The sequence below is a fragment of the Oncorhynchus mykiss genome, chromosome 11, assembly GCF_057628025.1.
Source record: "Oncorhynchus mykiss isolate SJ-2025 chromosome 11, ASM5762802v1, whole genome shotgun sequence".
Lineage (NCBI taxonomy): Eukaryota > Metazoa > Chordata > Actinopteri > Salmoniformes > Salmonidae > Oncorhynchus > Oncorhynchus mykiss.
In genome coordinates, this window is record NC_143032.1 from 30,739,257 (window position 1) to 30,759,452 (window position 20,196).

The following is a 20,196-nucleotide window of genomic DNA, read 5'->3' on the forward strand; positions in this document are numbered from 1 at the left end:
GGTATGCAAACCCCTAGGCTAATGACTTCTCCAAAAGCTAATTGGAGTCAGCTAACCTTGAGTCCAGTCAATGAGACGATATTGGAGAAGTTGGTTAGAGCTGCCCTGCCCTATAATAAACACTCACACAATTAAAGTTTGCTATTCACAAGAAGCATTGCCTGATGTGAAGACAATTTGTCTATAAATGGAGAAAGTTCAGCACTGTTGCTACTCTCCCTAGGAGTGGGCATCCTTTAAAGATGACTGCAAGAGCACAGTGCAGAATGCTTAATGAGGTTAAGAAGAATCCTAGAGTGTCAGCTAAAGACTTACAGAAATCTCTGTGACATACGAACATCTCTGCTGACGAGTCTACACCAAACAAGAATGGTGTTCATGGGAGAACACCACGGAAGAGGCCATTGCTAACCAAAAAAACAACATTACTGCATTTCTGAGGTTCGCAAAAGAGCACCTGGATTTACCACAACAAAATATTCTGTGGACAGATGAAACTACAGTTGAGTTGTTTGGAAGGAATAGACAACACTATGTGTGGAGAATAAAAGGCACAAAACACCAACATCAAAACCTCATCTCCACTGGAAAGTATAGTGGACAGATAGCCTTAGATTCTCAAACCAGCCCCAAACCTGATTCCTGACACGTTCATTACTATGGGACAGCTGGAGATCAAATTTGAATATTGAAAACATTTTGCAAATGTCGGAGAGACAGACACCAAGGTTTATACAACTCTGCTGTTGAAAACTAAATGTTAGACCAAAATGTGAGATAATGTCTAGATGTTTTTTATAGTGGAGATCAGAATTATAAATTGAACCAATCAGCATTCAGGATTAGAACCATCGTTGTAAACTCGGCAAAAAAATTAACGTTCCCATTACTGTCAAATGCGTTTATTTTCAGAAAACTTAACATGTGTAAATATTTGTATAAACAGAACAAGTTTCAACAACTGAGACATAAACTGAACAAGTTCCACAGACATGTGACTAACAGACATGGAATAATGTGTCCCTGAACAAAGGGAGGGTTTGAGTTTATTTTATTTTTACAGGGACAGTGCACATTAATCAACGTTTCAGTAAAAGTGTCGGTTTTAGCCAGCCGGCTAATTTTCAACCGCAGTCCCAGGGCAGGTTATTGAAAACAATTACAATACAAACAATAAATGAGCAGTGAGAACACATAGAGCAACATAGGACAAGCATAAGAGAGCATAAAAAGCAACAAGACAAAATCCATAGTAGCAACGAAGTGTTTCCACACCTCACAAGCTACAGACAACAGACAACATGGAAAGGGGCAATACACAGCTAGGGATTATGTTCACAAATCTGATTGACCTTTAACCATGTCTTCATGTTTTTTGGTCCAAATCAAAAGTAACAGTCAGTATCTGGTGTGGCCACCAGCTGCATTAAGTACTGCAGTGCATCTCCTCCTCATGGCCTGCACCAGATTTGCCAGTTCTTGCTTTGAGATGTTACCCCATTCTTCCACCAAGGCACCTGCAAGTTCACAGAAATTTCTCGGGAGAATGGCGCTAGCCCTCACCCTCTGATCCAACAGATCCCAGACGTGCTCAATGGGATTGAGACCCGGGCTCTTCACTAGCCATAGCAGAACACTGACATTCCTGTCTTGCAGGATATCATGTAATGAACGTGCAGTATGGCTGGTGGCATTGTCATGCTGGAGGGTCATGTCAGGATGAGCCTGCAGGAAGGGTACCACATGAGGGAGGAGGATGTTTCCCCTGTAACGCACAGCATGGAGATTGCCTGCAATGACAACAAGCTCAGTCCGATGATGCTGTGACACACCGCCCCAGGCCATGACGGACCCTCTACCAGCTCCAGGGTACAGGCCTCAGTGTAACGCTCATTCCTTCGACGATAAATGCAAATCTGACCATCACCCCTGGTGAGACAAAACCATGACTCTTCAGTGAAGATCACTTTTTGACAGTCCTGCCGGTGATGTCTGGTGAGGACCTGCCTTACAACAGGCTTACAAGCCCTCAGTCCAGCCTCTCTCAGCCTATTGTGGACAGTCTGAGCACTGATGGAGGGATTATGTGTTCATGGTGTAACTCGGGCAGTTTTTGTTGCAATCCTGTACCTGTCGCGCAGGGGTGATGTTCGGATGTTCCGATCCTGTGCAGGTGTTGTTACACGTGGTCTGCCACTGCGAGGACGATCAGCTGTCCGTCCTGTCTCCCTGTAGTGCTGTCTTAGGTGCCCCAAAGTACAGACATTGCAATTTATTGCCCTGGACACATCTGCAGTCCTCATGCCTCCTTGCAGTATGCCTAAGGCAACTTCATGCAGATGAGCAGGGACCCTGGGCATCTTTCTTTTGGTGTTTTTCAGAGTCAGTCTAAAGGCCTCTTTAGTGTCCTAAGTTTTCATAACTGTGACTTTCATTGCCTACTGTCTGGAAGCTGTTAGTTTCTTAACGACCGTTCTACAGGTGCATGTTCATTAATTGTTTAAGGTTCATTGAACGAGCATGGGAAACAGTGTTTAAACCCTTTACAATGACGATCTGTGAAGTTATTTGGAATTTTACCAATTATCTTTGAAAGACAGGGTCCTGAAAAAGCGATGTTTCATTTTTTGCTGAGTTTATATTGTGAAGAACGTTTAGTGCCAGAAATAAGAGGTTAAATATGTATTTATTTTTTATTTGCATATGGATTTTCCCTTTCAGCATCAGAAGAACACACCTGACTCCCCTCCAACAGTCATGCAACGAGAGTGGTCGAATGCCTCCCATCAAAAAGAGAACTGGCCCAAACAAGCACAGGTTACAGCATGTGGTGAACTTCATCAACAACTATGCAGAGGATAACCTCTCTTGGGTAGGGGGCATTATTTAGAATTTTGGATGAATGAGGTGCCCAATGTAAACTACATGTTACTCAGGCCCAGAAGCTATGATATGCATGGTAGATTTGGATAGAAAACATTCTAAAGTTTTCAAAACAGAACTGATATGGCATTCGAAAACCTGAGGAAAATCCATCCCGGAAGTGGGATTTTTTTTTATGTGGGTATTTTCAATGGAATGCCTATAGAGTATCTAATGGGTTAGGACCCAGATTGCAGTTTCTATGGCTTCCACTAGATGTCAACAGTCTTTAGACGTTGTTTCAGGCTTGTTTTCTGAAAAATGAAGAAGAATGAAAGCATTTTGCCAGTGGACTGAGGAAGAATGCAGAGCTGGTTTGCGCTCGTGACCTAATGGGAGGGAAAATAGTCGGTGTCGCATGAGAATGCCATTCTGTTGTGGCACATTTCTCTGTGAGTGCTACGGCTGTTCCAATCAGCCCCAGATGAAAACGAATGATCCGGTTGGAACGTTATTGGATATATATGATTGTAACATCCTGAAGATTGATTCTGTAGTTAGTTTGACCAGTTTTTTCGACATGGAATATATATTTTGGAAGTTTTCTTGCAAGTTATCCTGGACCAGAAGTCAGTTTTTGGGCACGTGAGCTGAAAGTGATAGCAAACGCTGCTACTTGGACACTAGTATTGGACATTATGGAACAAAACTATTTATTGTGGAACTAGGACTCCTTGCACTACATTCTGATGAAAGATCATCAAAGGTAAGGGAATATTTATGTTGTAATTTTGCATTTCTGTTGACTCCAACATGGTGGAGAAATATTGTTACGTCTGAGCGCCGTCTCAGATTATTGCAATGTCAGGCTTTTTCCGTAACGTTTAAAAAAAATCTGACACAGCGGTTGCATTAAGAACCAGTGTATCTTTAATAATATGTAGAACATGTATGTTTAGTCAAAGTTTATGATGAGTATTTCTGTTATCTGGCGTAGCTTTCTATAATTCCTCCGGATATTTTGAAGGAATTTCTGAACATGGCATCAATTTTAAACCGAGATTTGTGGATATAAAATGCATATTATTGAACAAAACATAAATGTCCTGTGTAACATGTCATATGACTGTCATCTGATGAAGATTTTCAAGAGACTAGTGATTGATTTTATTTCTAATCCTGCTTTTGTGATTTTATCTTTGGCTGGAAAAAATGGCTACGTTTTTTCTTTGGTTTGGTTGTGTTCTAACATAAATATATGTTGTGTTTTCGCTGTAAAACATTTTAAAAATCAGACATGATGGGTAGATGAACAAGATGTTTATCTTTCATTTGAGGTATTGGACTTGTTAATGTGTGGAGGTTAAATATTTCTAAAGAATATTTTTGCATTCCCCGCGCCACCTTTTCAGCTGAATGGGGGGTAGATTTCCCTGAGGTGAACGCCTCAACAGTTTTTAACAGTGAAAAGAAGGTGTTTACATCAAACAGTTTGCAATTACTTCTCTCCTCTAAATGAAACCTGAAGCTTAAGTGGGTTATGAATGCCTTATGATCCTGCCTTCGATGAAAATTCATGCCGTATGGGGGAACATTGCGTAAGTGGTCACATGGTGGCTCCGAGAGAGATTCTTGCGTAAACTGCAGAGGTAGCCATTACTCCAATCGGTCCTAGAGAAAAAGGAATTGTCCCGACGGATATATTATCGAATAGATATTAGAAAAACACCTTGTGGATGGATTCTAAACAACGTTTGCAATGTTTCTGTCGATATTATGGAGCTAATTTGGAAAAATTTACGGCGTTGTGGTGACCGCAATTTCCGGGCGATTTCTCAGCCAAACGTGAAGAACAAACAGAGCTGTTTCGCCTACAAAAATAATCTTTGGGGAAAAAAATCAACTTTGGCTATCTACCTGGGAGTCTCGTGAATGAAAACATCTGAAGTTCAACAAAGGTAAATGATTTAATGTGATTGCTTTTCTGATTTCCGTGACAAGGTTGCTTGCTGCTTGCAAGGCATAATGCTATGCTAGGCTATTATAAACTTACACAAATGCTTGTCTAGCGTTGGCTGTAAAGCATATTTTGAAAATCTGAGATGACAGGGTGATTAACAAAAGGCTAAGCTGTGTTCCAATATATTTCACTTGTGATTTTCATGAATAGGAATATTTTCTAGGACAATCTATGTCCGTTGTGTTATGCTAATTAGTGTAAGATGATGAAAACGGTCCCGTTCATGGGATGGGGTGTCACTAGAGGTTAACGTAAAGACTTTAATCTCATGATTCTTTAAGAGTCTACCCTATTCAGGATATGTGTTTACTTTCAGCTTCCTGTGCCAACCCGTGCCCATCCAATAGGGGGCCGCCCCTGGTCATTTAGGACGTTTTTCAAAAAATCTTTAAAAAACTACAGAATCCCACATCATAAATAACAAATAGACCATCTGGGTTGATTGATGGCTTAACATAGTGCTATATATCATTTGGGCAGTATAAATGCCATTTGGACATGGTTCACTGACTTTTGGGTTTGGAAACCAACTTCCTCTGATCGTACATGGCAAATGGACATAACATCCTGATTTGGCACTTTCAATACTTTCATATTGCATTTGGATATTTCTTATGGTTTCATCACATACGTTTCATAATATTTAGATGTAAACCTCACAGCTGGAAAATGTACACCCCTTAAGCTAATTTGTATATCGCTGATTGATACTTTATGCTAGGGTTTGTGCAGATAACCAAGAATTTTACGACGTTCAGATGAGACTGATAACATGTAATAATTAATTAATAGAAGACTAGTTGATAAGATATACAAATATCTGAAGTTATATTTTTAAAATTATAACTTTGTAATCTCAATTTTCCATGCCGACCGACTTCCTAGTTAATTAAAGTTTACATGATTAGTTTAATCGCGTAATAATAATTACACATAGAGAATTGATTTGATAAAATAACAGTCTTCACATTTAATGACAGTAAAGACACATCACCTCCAAATTAATGCAGTCCATAATGATTTTCAGGATAGTGTCTGGGATGAACAGCTCAAAAGAAGTCTATGTCCTGCACATGAGTAACCGCCATCTGTGTCGGCCCTGGTTGCATCCTTATAAAATTGGCAGTCATGCGGGGTGGCTCATTCCTTGGGCCAGAAGACCATTCAATTTCACAATTTTTTAACATCCAGATTTTTGTCCATGAGCTGCGGGCTGGTCCTGGGGCTGGCTGGTGACGGGCTGGTCCTGGGGCTGAGGGTCAATCTCATCGTCTTCTTCGAACTCACTGTCAGACTCCGAATTGACAGAGACATGATCCTCATTTTCAGAAAATTCTTCATCTTCCAAAGTGAAAGATGCTCCTAGCTAGCTAGCTAGCTACACTAGCTTTGCTCTCTGCAAAAGTTATTTTCTAAGGGCCTCTAAGCAGAGATTATTTTTGCCATACTGATTGATTGTGATTAGGAGCTACACATGTAAAGCTATTTATTTGTTGTGTCCCTCCCCCAATTTGCACCTGGCTGGGGTAGAGTGTGTGGAAAATACTGAATATTTTACAATGTATCAAAATAATGTATGGGAATAATGTATTGGAATAACACTGCACAGGTTCCCCCAAGACATTCGGTAGTTTCACACACTTCAAAGGGAAAAGAGTGTGAGAAAAGCGGGAGACAGGCAAATGGGTAGGGAGACAGACAGGTTCTTGGTACTATGTTCAAGGAGGAAAACAGAGTGAAGGCACTCAGCATACCTTTTTGTAGAATTTTTACTTGTTTTCACCCACACACAGACTTTTCCACACTGTTATTAACCTCAGGTCCAGTCGACCCGAACACCACATATGTAATATAAATGTGTAGGGGGGTTACACAGTGTTCACTTAATGAAAATGTGTTATTTTACATGTTCTTCACAGAAAATGAGCCAAGACCAATGAGTCTCAGGTTGAAAAAATATTTTATTGTATAACTTTTTATTTTAGAAAACATTGAAATTGGGTTCCACAGACCCGAGGGTTAAGATTTCATGACCATCCCCTGGTTTCACATAGTCTCGCACATACACTCCGACCTCTATTAAGCCTGTCAGTTCTGGGAAAAACAATTAACATATTGTGTCATTCTTCCCCACTTATCTCTCTCTACTCCCTCTCTTTTTCAAGTCTCCAGTTATCGTCACACACCTCGCCGGTGGGCAAAGTGCACAATTAGTGGTGTGGGTGAAGCCTCAATTAATTTTAAATGTCTTTAGCGGTAGAGGTATAGGTGCCTGTTTGCCTATAGGCCTGTGCTTCTCTCGCATAGAGAAAGAGAGATAGAGGATAAAGACAGTTAGAGGGGGGGAAGAAGAGAGAGAGGGAGAGAGATAGATACTGTAGGTGGAAAGAGACGGGGAGAGAGAGAGAGAGAGAGAGAGAGAGAGAGAGAGAGAGAGAGAGAGAGTCTGTCCTCCACACAACCTGCTCTAAGTAAGGCAGACAGTGTAGCACGAGCAAGTGGAAGGACAAGCGGATGTGGAATGGGGTTTGGTTTTGAATTTTGAAATTATCAAATCCCTGTGTCTGAGGAAATTGCTGCTGTAGCTACCATTGTTTCCCATGGTGACAATTGCAGGGAACTCTCTTCTTCATCAAAACAACCACCAGCCACCTCTCCCATCACACATCTTATCTCTATCTTCCCCACCATCCATGCTCCCTACTCTCACTCCCATCTATCCTTTCCCTCCCCCTCTCTCTCTGTCTCTTCATCACCCCTCATTGTCCTGGTGGTGCAGTCTCTACTCTCGAGCATATACACTACTCTCCTCTCCCAGTACAGGAGGGGAGCCTTGGAAAGTCGATTTTAATACGATGGAAGGGATGCATTCTCTGAGGGGTTGGACCATTATGTGGGTTGTGCCAGTGTTCAGTGCCTGGCCCTCTGCTCTCTCTGTTCAGGAGGAGGATATTTCACCACTGGCGGTAATGGAACTGATATGGTATAAGTTCAACCACTAAACTTCTTTGGGATAGGTGGCAGGATTTTCACTTTTGGATGAATAGCGTGCGCATAGTGAACTGCCTCCTACTCAGTCCCAGATGCTAATATTTGCATATTATTTTTAGAATTGGATAGAAAACACTGAAGTTTCTAAAACTGTTTGAATGATGTCTGTGACTATAACATAATTCATATGGCAGGCAAAAACCTGAGAAAAAATCCAAACAGGAAGTGGGAAATCTGAGATTTGTAGTTTTTGAACTCAGCCCCTATCGAATTCACAGTGGGATATGGGTTATGTTGCACTTCCTACGGCTTCCACTAGATGTCAACCGTGTTTATAACGTTGTTTCTGGCTTCTCACGTGAAGGGGAGCCGGATGGGAGCTGTTTGACTAAGGGGTCTGCCAGCAGCCTCGTTCTCAGTCACGCGCATTTTACATGAGACGAATCTCTCGTTTCATTGCTTTTCTACAGACAATGGAATTCTCCGGTTGGAACATTATTGAACATTCATGATAAAAACACCCTGGAGATTGATTCTTTACTTAGTTTGAAAAGTTTCTTCGACCTGGACCTGAACGCGCTTTTGGATTTGTTTACCAAACGCCCTAACAAAAGAAACTATTTGGAAATAAATGGACATAAATTATGGACATTATCGAAGAAAACAAACATTTATTGTGGAACTGCGATTCCTGGGAATGCATTCTGATGAAGATCATTAAAGGTAAGTGAATATTTATATTGCTATTTATGACTAATGTAGACTGCGCAACATGGCAGATATTTATTTCGGCTGGTTTGTGCTCCGAGCGCCGTCAGATTATGCTTTTTCCGTAGTTTAAAAAAAAATCTGACAGCGGTTGCATTAACTAAATGAAATTAAATGAAATGTATTTATATAGCCCTTCGCACATCAGCTGATATCTCAAAGTGCTGTACAGAAACCCAGCCTAAAACCCCAAACAGCAAGCAATACAGGTGTAGAAGCACGGTGGCTTGGAAAAACTCCCTAGAAAGGCCAAAACCTAGGAAGAAACCTAGAGAGGAACCAGGCTATGCGGGGTGGCCAGTCCTCTTCTGGCTGTGCCGGGTGGAGATTATAACAGAACATGGCCAAGATGTTCAAATGTTCATAAATGAACAGCATGGTCAAATAGTAATAATCACAGGCAGAACAGTTGAAACTGGAGCAGCAGCACGGCCAGGTGGACTGGGGACAGCAAGGAGTCATCATGTCAGGTAGTCCTGAGGCATGGTCCTAGGGCTCAGGTCCTCCGAGACAGAGAGAGAAAGAAAGAGAGAAAGAAAGAGAGAATTAGAGAGAGCATACTTAAATTCACACAGGACATCAGATAAGACAGGAGAAGTACTCCAGATAAAACAGACTGACCCTAGCCCCCCGACACATAAACTACTCCAGCATATGTACTGGAGGCTGAGACAGGAGGGGTCAGGAGACACTGTGGCCCCATCCGAGGACACACAGGGCCAAACAGGAAGGATATAACCCCACCCACTTTGCCAAAGCACAGCCCCCACACCACTAGAGATATATCTTCAACCACCAACTTACCATCCTGAGACAAGGCCGAGTATAGCTCACAAAGATCTCCGCCACGGAGATCCCAAGGGAGGGCGCCAACCCAGACAGGAAGATCACATCAGTGACTCAACCCACTCAAGTGACGCACCCCTCCTAGGGACGGTATGAAAGAGCCCTAGTAAGCCAGTGACTCAGCCCCTGTAATAGGGTTAGAGGCAGAGAATCCCAGTGGAAAGAGGGGAACCTGCCAGGCAGAGACAGCAAGGGCGGTTCGTTGCTCCAGAGCCTTTCCGTTCACCTTCCCACTCCTGGGCCAGACTACACTCAATCATATGACCCACTGAATAGATGAGTCTTCAGTAAAGACTTAAAGGTTGAGACCGAGTTTGCGTCTCTCACATGGGTAGGCAGACCATTCCATAAAAATTGAGCTCTATAGGAGAAAGCACTGCCTCCAGCTGTTTGCTTAGAAATTCAAGGGACAATTAGGAGGCCTGCGTCTTGTGACCGTAGAGTACGTGTAGGTATGTTCGGCAGGACCAAATCAGAGAGAGGAGCAAGCCCATGTAATGCTTTGTAGGTTAGCAGTAAAACCTTGAAATCAGCCCTTGCCTTGACAGGAAGCCAGTGTAGGGAGGCTAGCACTGGAGTAATATGATCAAATTGTATGGTTCTAGTCAGGATACTAGCAGCCGTATTTAGCACTAACTGAAGTTTATTTAGTGCTTTATCCAGGTAGCCGTAAAGTAGAGCATTGTAGTAGTCTAACCTAGAAGTAACAAAAGCATGGATACATTTTTCTGCATCACTTTTGGACAGAAAGTTTCTGATTTTTGCAATGTTACGTAGATGGAAAAAAGCTGTCCTTGAAACAGTCTTGATATGTTCTTCAAAAGAGAGATCAGGGTCCAGAGTAACGCCGAGGTCCTTCACAGTTTTATTTGAGACAACTGTACAACCATTAAGATTAGTTGTCAGATTCAACAGAAGATCTCTTTGCTTCTTGGGACCTAGAACAAGCATCTCAGTTTTGTCCGAGTTTAAAAGTAGAACGTTTGCAGCCATCCACTTCCTTATGTCTGAAACACATGCTTCTAGCAAGGGCAATTTTGGGGCTTCACCATGTTTCATTGAAATGTACAGCTGTGTGTCATCCGCATAGCAGTGAAAGTTAACATGTTTTCGAATGACATCCCCAAGAGGTAAAATATATAGTGAAAACAATAGTGGTCCTAAAACGGAAGCTTGAGGAACACCGAAATGTACAGTTGATTTGTCAGAGGACAAACCATTCACAGAGACAAACTGATATCTTTCCAACAGATAAGATCTAAACCAGGCCAGAACTTCTCCGTGTAGACCAATTTGGGTTTCCAATCTCTCCAAAAGAATGTGGTGATCGATGGTAACAAAAGCAGCACTAAGGTCTAGGAGCACGAGGACAGATGCAGATCCTCGGGCTTATGCCATTAAAGGTAATTTACCACCTTCACAAGTGCAGTCTCAGTGCTATGATGGGATCTAAAACCAGACTGAAGCATTTCGTATACATTGTTTGTCTTCAGGAAGGCAGTGAGTTGCTGCGCAACAGCCTTTTCAAAAAATGTTGAGAGGAATGGGAAGATTCAATACAGGCCGATAGTTTTTTATATTTTCTGGGTCAAGGTTTGGCTTTTTCAAGAGAGGCTTTATTACTGCTACTTTTAGTGAGTTCGGTACACATCCGGTGGATAGAGAGCCGTTTATTATGTTCAACATAGGAGGGCCGAGCACAGGAAGCAGCTCTTTCAGTAGTTTAGTTGGAAAACGGTCCAGTATGTAGCTTGAAGGTTTAGAGGCCATGATTATTTCAATCATTGTGTCAAGAGATATAGTACTAAAACACTTGAGCGTCTCTCTTGATGCTAGGTCCTGGCAGAGTTGTGCAGACTCAGGACAACTGAGCTTTGAAGGAATACGCAGATTTAAAGAGGAGTCCGTAATTTGCTTTCTAATAATTATGATATTTTCCTCAAAGAAGTTAATGAATTTATCACTGCTGAAGTGAAAGCCATCCTCTCTTGGGGAATGCTGCTTTTTAGTTAGCTTTGCGACAGTATCAAAAAGGAATTTCGGATTGTTCTTATTTTCCTCAATTAAGTTGGAAAAATAGGATGATCGAGCAGCAGTAAGGGCTCTTCGATACTGCACGGTACTGTCTTTCCAAGCTAGTCGGAAGACTTCCAGTTTGGTGTGGCGTCATTTCCGTTCCAATTTTCTGGAAGCTTGCTTCAGTGCTCGGGTATTTTCTGTGTACCAGGGAGCTCGTTTCTTATGAGAAATGTTTTTGGTTTTTAGGGGTGCAACGGCATCTAGGGTATTGCGCAAGGTTCAATTGAATTCCTCAGTTAGGTGGTTAACTGATTTTTGTCCTCTGGCGTCCTTGGGTAGACAGAAGGAATCTGGAAGGACATCAAGGAATCTTTGTGTTGTCTGTGAATTTATGGCACGACTTTTGATGTTCCTTGGTTGGGGTCTGAGCAGATTATTTGTTGCAATTGCAAACGTAATAAAATGGTGGTCCGATAGTCCAGGATTATGAGGAAAAACATAAAGTTCCATGCATAACACTTGAATTTTCATCAACATTTATAATGAGTATTTCTGTGAATTCATGTGGCTCTCTGCAATATCACTGCATGTTTTGGAACCATTGAACATAACGCGCCAATGTAAAATACGATTTTTGGATATAAATATGAACTTTACCAAACAAAACATACATGTATTGTGTAACATGAAGTCCTTATGAGTGTCATCTGATAAAGATCATCAAATGTTAGTGATTCATTTTATCTCTATTTGTGCTTTTTGTGACTCCTCTCTTTGGCTGGAAAAATGGCAGGGTTTTTCTGTGAGTTGGTGGTGACCTAACATAATAATTTGTGGAGCTTTCACTATGAAGAATTTCCGAAATCAGACACTGCTTCTGGATTAATGAGAATTGTATCTTTAAAATGGTGCCTAATGCTTGTATGTTTGAGAAATTTGATTTATGAGATTTCTGTTGATTTGTATTTGGCGCCCTGCAATTTCATTGGCTGTTGGCGAGGGGTTCCAGCGGAACCCCAGTCCTAGACAGGGTAATAAGGATCGGTGTCCCGCTAGCGGGACAACTTCCGGTGAATCTGTAGGGCGCGCAATTCAAATAAATAATCATAAATATTATGGATTTTAACCTTTCTGATCTCCCCATCCCGGATCCGGGATCGTGAATACAGACTCAAGCTCATTACCATAACGCAACGTTAACTATTCATGAAAATCGCAAATGAAATGAAATAAATATGCTAGCTCTCAAGCTTAGCCTTTTGTTAACAACACTGTCATCTCAGATTTTCAAAATATGCTTCTCAACCATTGCAAAACAAGCATTTGTGTAACAGTATTGATGGCTAACGTAGCATTTAGCATTAGCATTCAGCTGGCAACATTTACACAGAAAAGCATTCAAATAAAATCATTTACCTTTGAAGAACTTCAGATGTTTTCAATGAGGAGACTCTCAGATAGCAAATGTTCAGTTTTTCCTGAAAGATTATTTGTTTAGGACAAATCGCTCCGTTTTCTGCGTCACGTTTAGCTATGAAAAAACCCCTGTATCCAGGATTGTGTAAATCTATCAGCAAGCTCATTAGCATAACACAACGTTAACTATTTATGAAAATCGCAAATGAAATGAAATAAATATGCCATCTCTCAAGCTTAGCCTTTTGTAAACAACACTGTCATCTCAGATTTTCAAAATATGCTTCTCAACCATAGGAAAACAATCATTTGTCTAAAAGTAGCTAGCTAGCGTTAGCATTTCGCGTTAGCATTTAGCGTTAGCATTAGCGTTAGCATCCAGCACGCAACATTAACAAAAACATAAAAGCCTTCAAATAAAATCATTTACCTTTGAAGAACTTCTGATGTTTTCAATGAGGATACTCTCAGTTAGATAGCAGATGCTCAGTTTTTCCAAAAAGATTCCTTGTGTATTAGAAATAGCTCCGTTTTATACATCACATTTGGCTACCAAAAAAAATCCGAAAATTCAGTCCTCAAAACGCGAACTTTTTTCCAAATTAACTCCATAATATCGACTGAAAACATGGCAAACGTTGTTTAGAATCAATCATCAAGGTGTTTTTCACATATCTCTTCATTGATACATCGTTCTTGGACACATGCTTTCTCCCCTGAATCAAATGGTAAAGTAGAAGCAGCTGGCAATTGCGCACCGAATTCGACGCAGGACACCAGGCGGACACTTGGAAAATGTAGTCTCTTATGGTCAATCTTCCAATGATATGCCTACAAATACGTCACAATGCTGCTAAGACCTTGGGCGAACGACAGAAAGTGTAGGCTCATTCGTTGCGCAATCACAGCCATATAAGGAGAGAATGGAAAACAGCTTCAGAAATTCTGCTAATTCCTGGGTGATGCATCATCTTGGTTTCGCCTGTAGAATGAGTTCTGGGGCACTTACAGACAAAATCTTTGCAGATTCTGAAACTTCAGAGTGTTTTCTTTTCAAAACTGTCAAGAATATGCATAGTCGAGCATCTTTTCGTGACAAAATATCGCGCTTAAAACGGGAACGTTTTTTATCCAAAAATGAAATAGCGCCCCTAGAGCTCTAACAGGTTAAACATTTAGGTACATATACAGTGGGGCAAAAAAGTATTTAGTCAGCCACCAATTGTGCAAGTTCTCCCCTTAAAAAGATGAGAGGCCTGTAATTTTCATCATAGGTACACTTCAACTATGACAGACAAAATATATATATATATATATACCCTTTGTTGTTATATACCCTTTGTTGGCAATGACAGAGGCCAAACGTTTTCTGTAAGTCTTCACAAGGTTTTCAGACAATGTTGCTGGTATTTGGGCCCATTCCTCCATGCAGATCTTCTCTAGAGCAGTGATGTTTTGGGGCTGTTGCTGGGCAACACGGACTTTCAACTCCCTCCAAAGATTTTCTATGGGGTTGAGATCTGGAGACTGGCTAGGCCACTCCAGGACCTTGAAATGCTTCTTACGAAGCCACTCCTTCGTTGCCCGGGCGGTGTGTTTGGTATCATTGTCATGCTGAAAGACCCAGCCACGTTTCATCTTCAATGCCCTTGCTGATGGAGGGAGGTTTTCACTCAAAATCTCACGATACATGGCCCCATTCATTCTTTCCTGTACATGGATCAGTCGTCCTGGTCCCTTTACAGAAAAACAGCCCCAAAGCATGATGTTTCCACCCCCATGCTTCACAGTAGGTATGGTGTTCTTTGGATGCAACTCAGCATTCTTTGTCCTCCAAACACGACGAGTTGAGTTTTTACCAAAACGTTATATTTTGGTTTCATCTGACCATATGACATTCTCCCAATCTTCTTCTGGATCATCCAAATGCTCTCTAGCAAACTTCAGACGGGCCTGGACATGTACTGGCTTCAGCAAGGGGACACGTCTGGCACTGCAGGATTTGAGTCCCTGGTGGCATAGTGTGTTTTTGATGGTAGGCTTTGTTACTTTGGTCCCAGCCCTCTGCAGGTCATTCACTAGGTCCCCCCGTGTGGTTCTGGGATTTTTGCTCACTGTTCTTGTGATCATTTTGACCCCCATGGGGTGAGATCTTGCGTAGAGCCCCAGATCAAGGGAGATTATCAGTGGTCTTGTATGTCTTCCATTTCCTAATAATTGCTCCCACAGTTGATTTCTTCAAACCAAGCTGCTTACCTATTGCAGATTCAGTCTTCCCAGCCTGGTGCAGGTCTACAATTTTGTTTCTGGTGTCCTTTGGCAGCTCTTTTGTCTTGGCCATAGTTTGGAGTTTGGAGTTTGACTGTATTAGGTTGTGGACAGGTATCTTTTATACTGATAACAAGTTCAAACAGGTGCCATTAATACAGGTAATGAGTGGATGACAGAGGAGCCTCTTAAAGAATAAGTTACAGGTCTGTGAGAGCCAGAAATCTTGCTTGTTTGTAGGTGACCAAATACGTATTTTCCACCATAATTTGCAAATAAATTCATGAAAAATCCTGTCATAGTTGATGTGTATCTATGATGAAAATTACAGGCCTCATCTTTTTAAGTGGGAGAATTTGCTCAATTGTTGGCTGACTAAATACTTTTTTGCCCCACTGTAAGTGTCTTATTTCGGCTGAAAGCTTAAATTCTTGTTAATCTAACTGCACTGTCTGATTTACAGTAGCTATTACAGCAAAAACATGCCATGTGATTGTTTGAGCGCCCCACTTCAAAATATTTTTCCACTGGCTTCATTTTCCACTGGCTTCACAGGTTTCATTCATTCACATATAACAATTAAATATTCACTTACTTTTTTGAAAAACTTCCTCTGACTTGTCATCCAAAGGGTCCCAGCTATTACATGTAGTGTCGTTTTATTAGATAAAATTATTCTTTATATCCCAAAAAGTCAATTTAGTTGACGGCATCGATTTGAGTCATGCACTTGTTTAAACAAGTCAAAATATGTTTTTCCTACATTATTTTTACATTTCTACATATTTAAAATGGTTTTCTTTCCAATGGTACCAATTATATGAATATCCTGGCTTCAGGGCCTTTATCCAAACAGTTATCTAATGAGATATGCTGTTTTTTATTTATTTCCCATGAATTTGATTGATGTACTTCTTCTGGGCTTTATTTTAATCCATAAATGTCAGCTTTGTGGGTATGTTAAGGGGGCAATTAAAAACTGGGATTCAAAGAAGTAAATTGCTCATGATCAATTTTTGTCAGAGCACTGCTGAAGTATAGTCTAAAATAAAGAGCGTGTGTTTTTTCTATGGGGAGGACAGAGTGAGAAAAAGACATAGAGAGAAACAAACAGACACAGATAGAGACCAAAGGCGAGAGAGAGACAGAGAGCGAGAGAGAGATTTTTCAACACAACGTGGAATGATAACAGAGTGTTCCACACATTCCACACAAAGCAGGATACAGTATGCTGTGGTTGAATCCATGGCCTTTAAATAATGTTCTTTACTTTAGACCTAAAATGAATTGAGAAAATAACTCACTTCGAGGTGTGTTTAGTGCTGCTTAACATTCAGCAACTTTGTAATGATGAGATATACAAATATGTCGCATAGTGATTTTCAGACACAGCATGGAAATTTGACAACAAGTAATCAATTCACATAAGCATCATTAGATAATGATAACACATTGGTCAGTATCTATAGGTTAAGATGTGTCAGCAGGCGCTTAGCTTGCGCCTGCCTCCCCCCCAAAATATGCCATGATGAGTTTGATTGATCGGGGGGGGATCCCCACTGTAAAGCGGCAGTCAGTTACTAGCTTTATGTGGCTTTGCACCAGTGACTGAGCTCCTCATTTTTTGATTGTATCCCCCCACCGCCAATACACTTTTGGTTGAGCCCTGTCCCCAGAGGCAGACAGTTAGTGGTAAAGGAAAAAAAAGAGTTGAGCACATCTTATAAGGAGAAACCCACTATTTCTCCTCACTTTCCCTTTTCATGGGTCTGAGATGTATTGCTTTGGTCTGCTGTAACAGTTCAACAGTTAGCACTACCTGCTCTCGCTATTTCTCTTTGTGGGTACATGTGACCCATTCCAGGAAACTAGGCTTATGTCGCGGGTCACTACTTCACAGGAGAGCCGTTTGAATGTAACCTTTTTATCAAAATGCGTTTTTTTGCTATTTCTGTCTATTTGAGCTGGTCAGTATGTCTAGGTAATCATGTCTAATGCAGCCTTTTTTTAAATGTATCGCGTAGTAAAACTGCATAAACCTAATGTCTAGCTAATGTTACATTTATTTTTATTTTATTATTATGAACAAAACAAATACAAAAACAGAAATATACAAACAAGAGGACCTAAACCTAACAGACAGTATTACTGTGCCTTGCAAAAGTATTCATCCTCTTTGGTTTTTTTCCTATTTTGTTACATTACAACCTGTAATTTAAATTGATTAAATTGTTTTTGAATTTCATGTAATGGACATACACAAAATAGTCCAAATTGGTGAAAAAAATAAAACGATACAAAATAAAAAACGGAAAAGTGGTGCGTGCATAAGTATTCGCCCCCTATGCTATGAAGCTGAGAAATAATATATGGTGCAACCAATTTCCTTCAGAAGTCACATAATTAGTTAAATAAAGTCCACCTGTGTGCAATCTAAGTGTCACATGATCTGTCACACGATCTCAGTATATCTACGCCCGTTTTGAAAGGCCCCAGAGTCTGCATCACCACTAAGCAAGTGCACCACCAAGCAAGCGGCACCATGATGACCAAGCTGCTCTCCAAACAGGTCAGAGACAAAGTTATGGAAAAGTACAGATCAGGGTTGGGTTATAAAAAAACATCAGAAACTTTGAACATCCCATGGAGCACCATTAAATCCATTATTAAAAAATTGAAAGAATATGGCACCACAACAAACCTGCCAAGAGAGGGCCGCCCACCAAAACTCACAGACCAGGCAAGGAGGGCATTAATCAGACCTCAATCCAATTGAGAATCTGTGGTATGACTTAAAGATTGCTGTACACCAGCGGATCTCATCCAACTTGAAGGAGCTGGAGCAGTTTTGCCTTGAAGAATGGACAAAAATCCCAGTGGCTAGATGTGCCAAGCTTATAGAGACATACCCCAAGAGACTTGCAGCTGTAATTGCTGCACAAGATGGCTCTACAAAGTATTGCCTTTGGGGGGTGAAAAGTTATGCATGCTCAAGTTTCCAGTTTTTTTGCATCTTCAAAGTGGTAGGCATGTTGTGTAAATCAAATGATACAACCCCCCCAAAAAATATATATTTTAATTCCAGGTTGTAAGGCAACAAAATAGGAAAAATGCCAAGGGAGTGAATACTTTCGCAAGCCTCTGTTCATATCGAGATAGTATTATTTAGAAATGATCAGTAAGTGTAAAAAAAAAAAAGCAATACGCAACATAACCTTTTTTGACAAATTGAAAATGTGTCAAAAAAAATTATGGTGCGTATAACTTCTTTTTACACTTACGGATAATTTCTAAATAATATTTCAATTCAATTAAACAATGTGAAGAGGGGTTTGTTCTCCGCCCACTTCATTTTATGTATAAAGATTCTGCCATGACAAATAAACAAATGAAAAATTAAAGTTAAATCAGGGTCCATATCATTTGGATAAAAAATTATAAATTTTATCAGAATCTGTCAAATTAACATTAATAGTAGTTTCTTTTCAAATAAAATCTTCTAACGCACTCCAAAATCTTCTGACATAATTAACAGTCCCAAAATAAATTGTCAACAGACTCTGGGTCACAACCATGAAAATACACATTTGTTATCAATAGCTATTTTAAATCTGTGTATAATAAAGGTACAGGTACAGGGTAGTGTCTATGAATGAGTTTGTATGATACTTCTTTCACCTTATTAGATATACAAAATTTGTCAGACAACAATGAGACTTTTTTCCAGTTCTCGTGTCCTAGGCCTGCATTCCAGTATATTTTAGGGAATAGTAACATCTTGACATAGTTTTCTTATATAAATGTTATTACATTTATAGTTTAAAATGTAAATTCCTTCTACAGTTGCACATGGAGTACTGTTACATTCTCCTAAAAGAAGAATAGTAGCTTTAGGGACAGCTCTAGCAACTTTTTGAAACTCGCCTGGAGTGAATGTAACATTGTCTGTTCTCCTGAATTCTGCATAATCATATAGTTGTCCATCATTATTCAATAATTGATTAACCCAGATAATGCTGTTGTCAAACCAGTTCCTGAAAAACAAAGACTTGTTTTTGTATGTTATGTCTTTATTATTCCAGATTGTATATCTATGTGGTGGAAGATTATGTTTATGAAAGTTAGCAAATTTAATAGGGATTTTACCCACATCAAAGTTGCATTTGATTATGAATTTTAGAGCACCAATCCGTTGGAATATTAAATTAGGGATTATATTCCAAATGCAATCCTTACTTCTTAAATAGGTTTGTATCCATTTGATCTTAAATATTACATTAGAGGTTTTAAAATCCAGAGCATTCAACCCTCCCTCACTTTGGGTGCTACATATTACCGCTTTTCTTAAATAATGAGGTTTATTCCTCCATATGAAATTAAATCATTTAGTATCAACCATTTTAGTTACTGACAGAAGAACATTCAAGGCAAAGAAGATATAAACTGGACAGACCTTAAGATATTGACAAAAGCACACATGCAGATAAAGAAAGATCTCTTAATAACCAGGAGTTAAATCTCTTTTCAATTTTCATTACAATAGGAGAGAAATTTAAGGTGGCCCTTTCTTTCTGAACTTTGTTAACTTTAATACCAAGATATGTGATCTTTCAGAGGGATATTACATACTGAGTATCACATCTTTTCAAAGCAAATAATTCAAATTTCCTAATATTCAGAGATAAACCAGATACATGTGAGAAGGCATTAACACACTCAAAAGCTTTCCTGACTTCCTTATGATCTTTCAAAAAAATGTTGGTGTCATCAAGGTATACAGTGCCTTGCGAAAGTATTCGGCCCCCTTGAACTTTGCAACCTTTTGCCACATTTCAGGCTTCAAACATAAAGATATAAAACTGTATTTTTTTGTGAAGAATCAACAACAAGTGGGACACAATCATGAAGTGGAACGACATTTATTGGATATTTCAAACTTTTTTAACAAATCAAAAACTGAAAAATTGGGCATGCAAAATTATTCAGCCCCTTTACTTTCAGTGCAG

At 40.0% G+C, this 20,196-nt stretch overlaps 2 long non-coding RNA genes and 1 pseudogene across 4 annotated transcripts in view; 1 reads left to right on the forward strand and 2 right to left on the reverse strand.

The window, feature by feature from the left end:
• Positions 1-13,482, reverse strand: part of LOC149979545 (uncharacterized) — a 100,764-nt gene extending 87,282 nt beyond the window's left edge. For both annotated transcript variants that reach the window (XR_016484296.1, XR_016484295.1), the window contains exons 1-2: positions 13,353-13,482; positions 12,923-12,984 (exon numbers count right to left, since the gene is read on the reverse strand). This is a non-coding gene — a long non-coding RNA (uncharacterized LOC149979545). The remainder of the gene's footprint in view (positions 1-12,922; positions 12,985-13,352) is intronic.
• The window catches only part of LOC149979544 (uncharacterized), a 1,100,972-nt gene that overhangs the window by 107,075 nt on the left and 973,701 nt on the right, over positions 1-20,196 (forward strand). The gene's annotated exons all lie outside the window — the stretch shown is intronic.
• On the reverse strand, positions 1,710-2,360 carry LOC149979546 (uncharacterized; annotated as a pseudogene).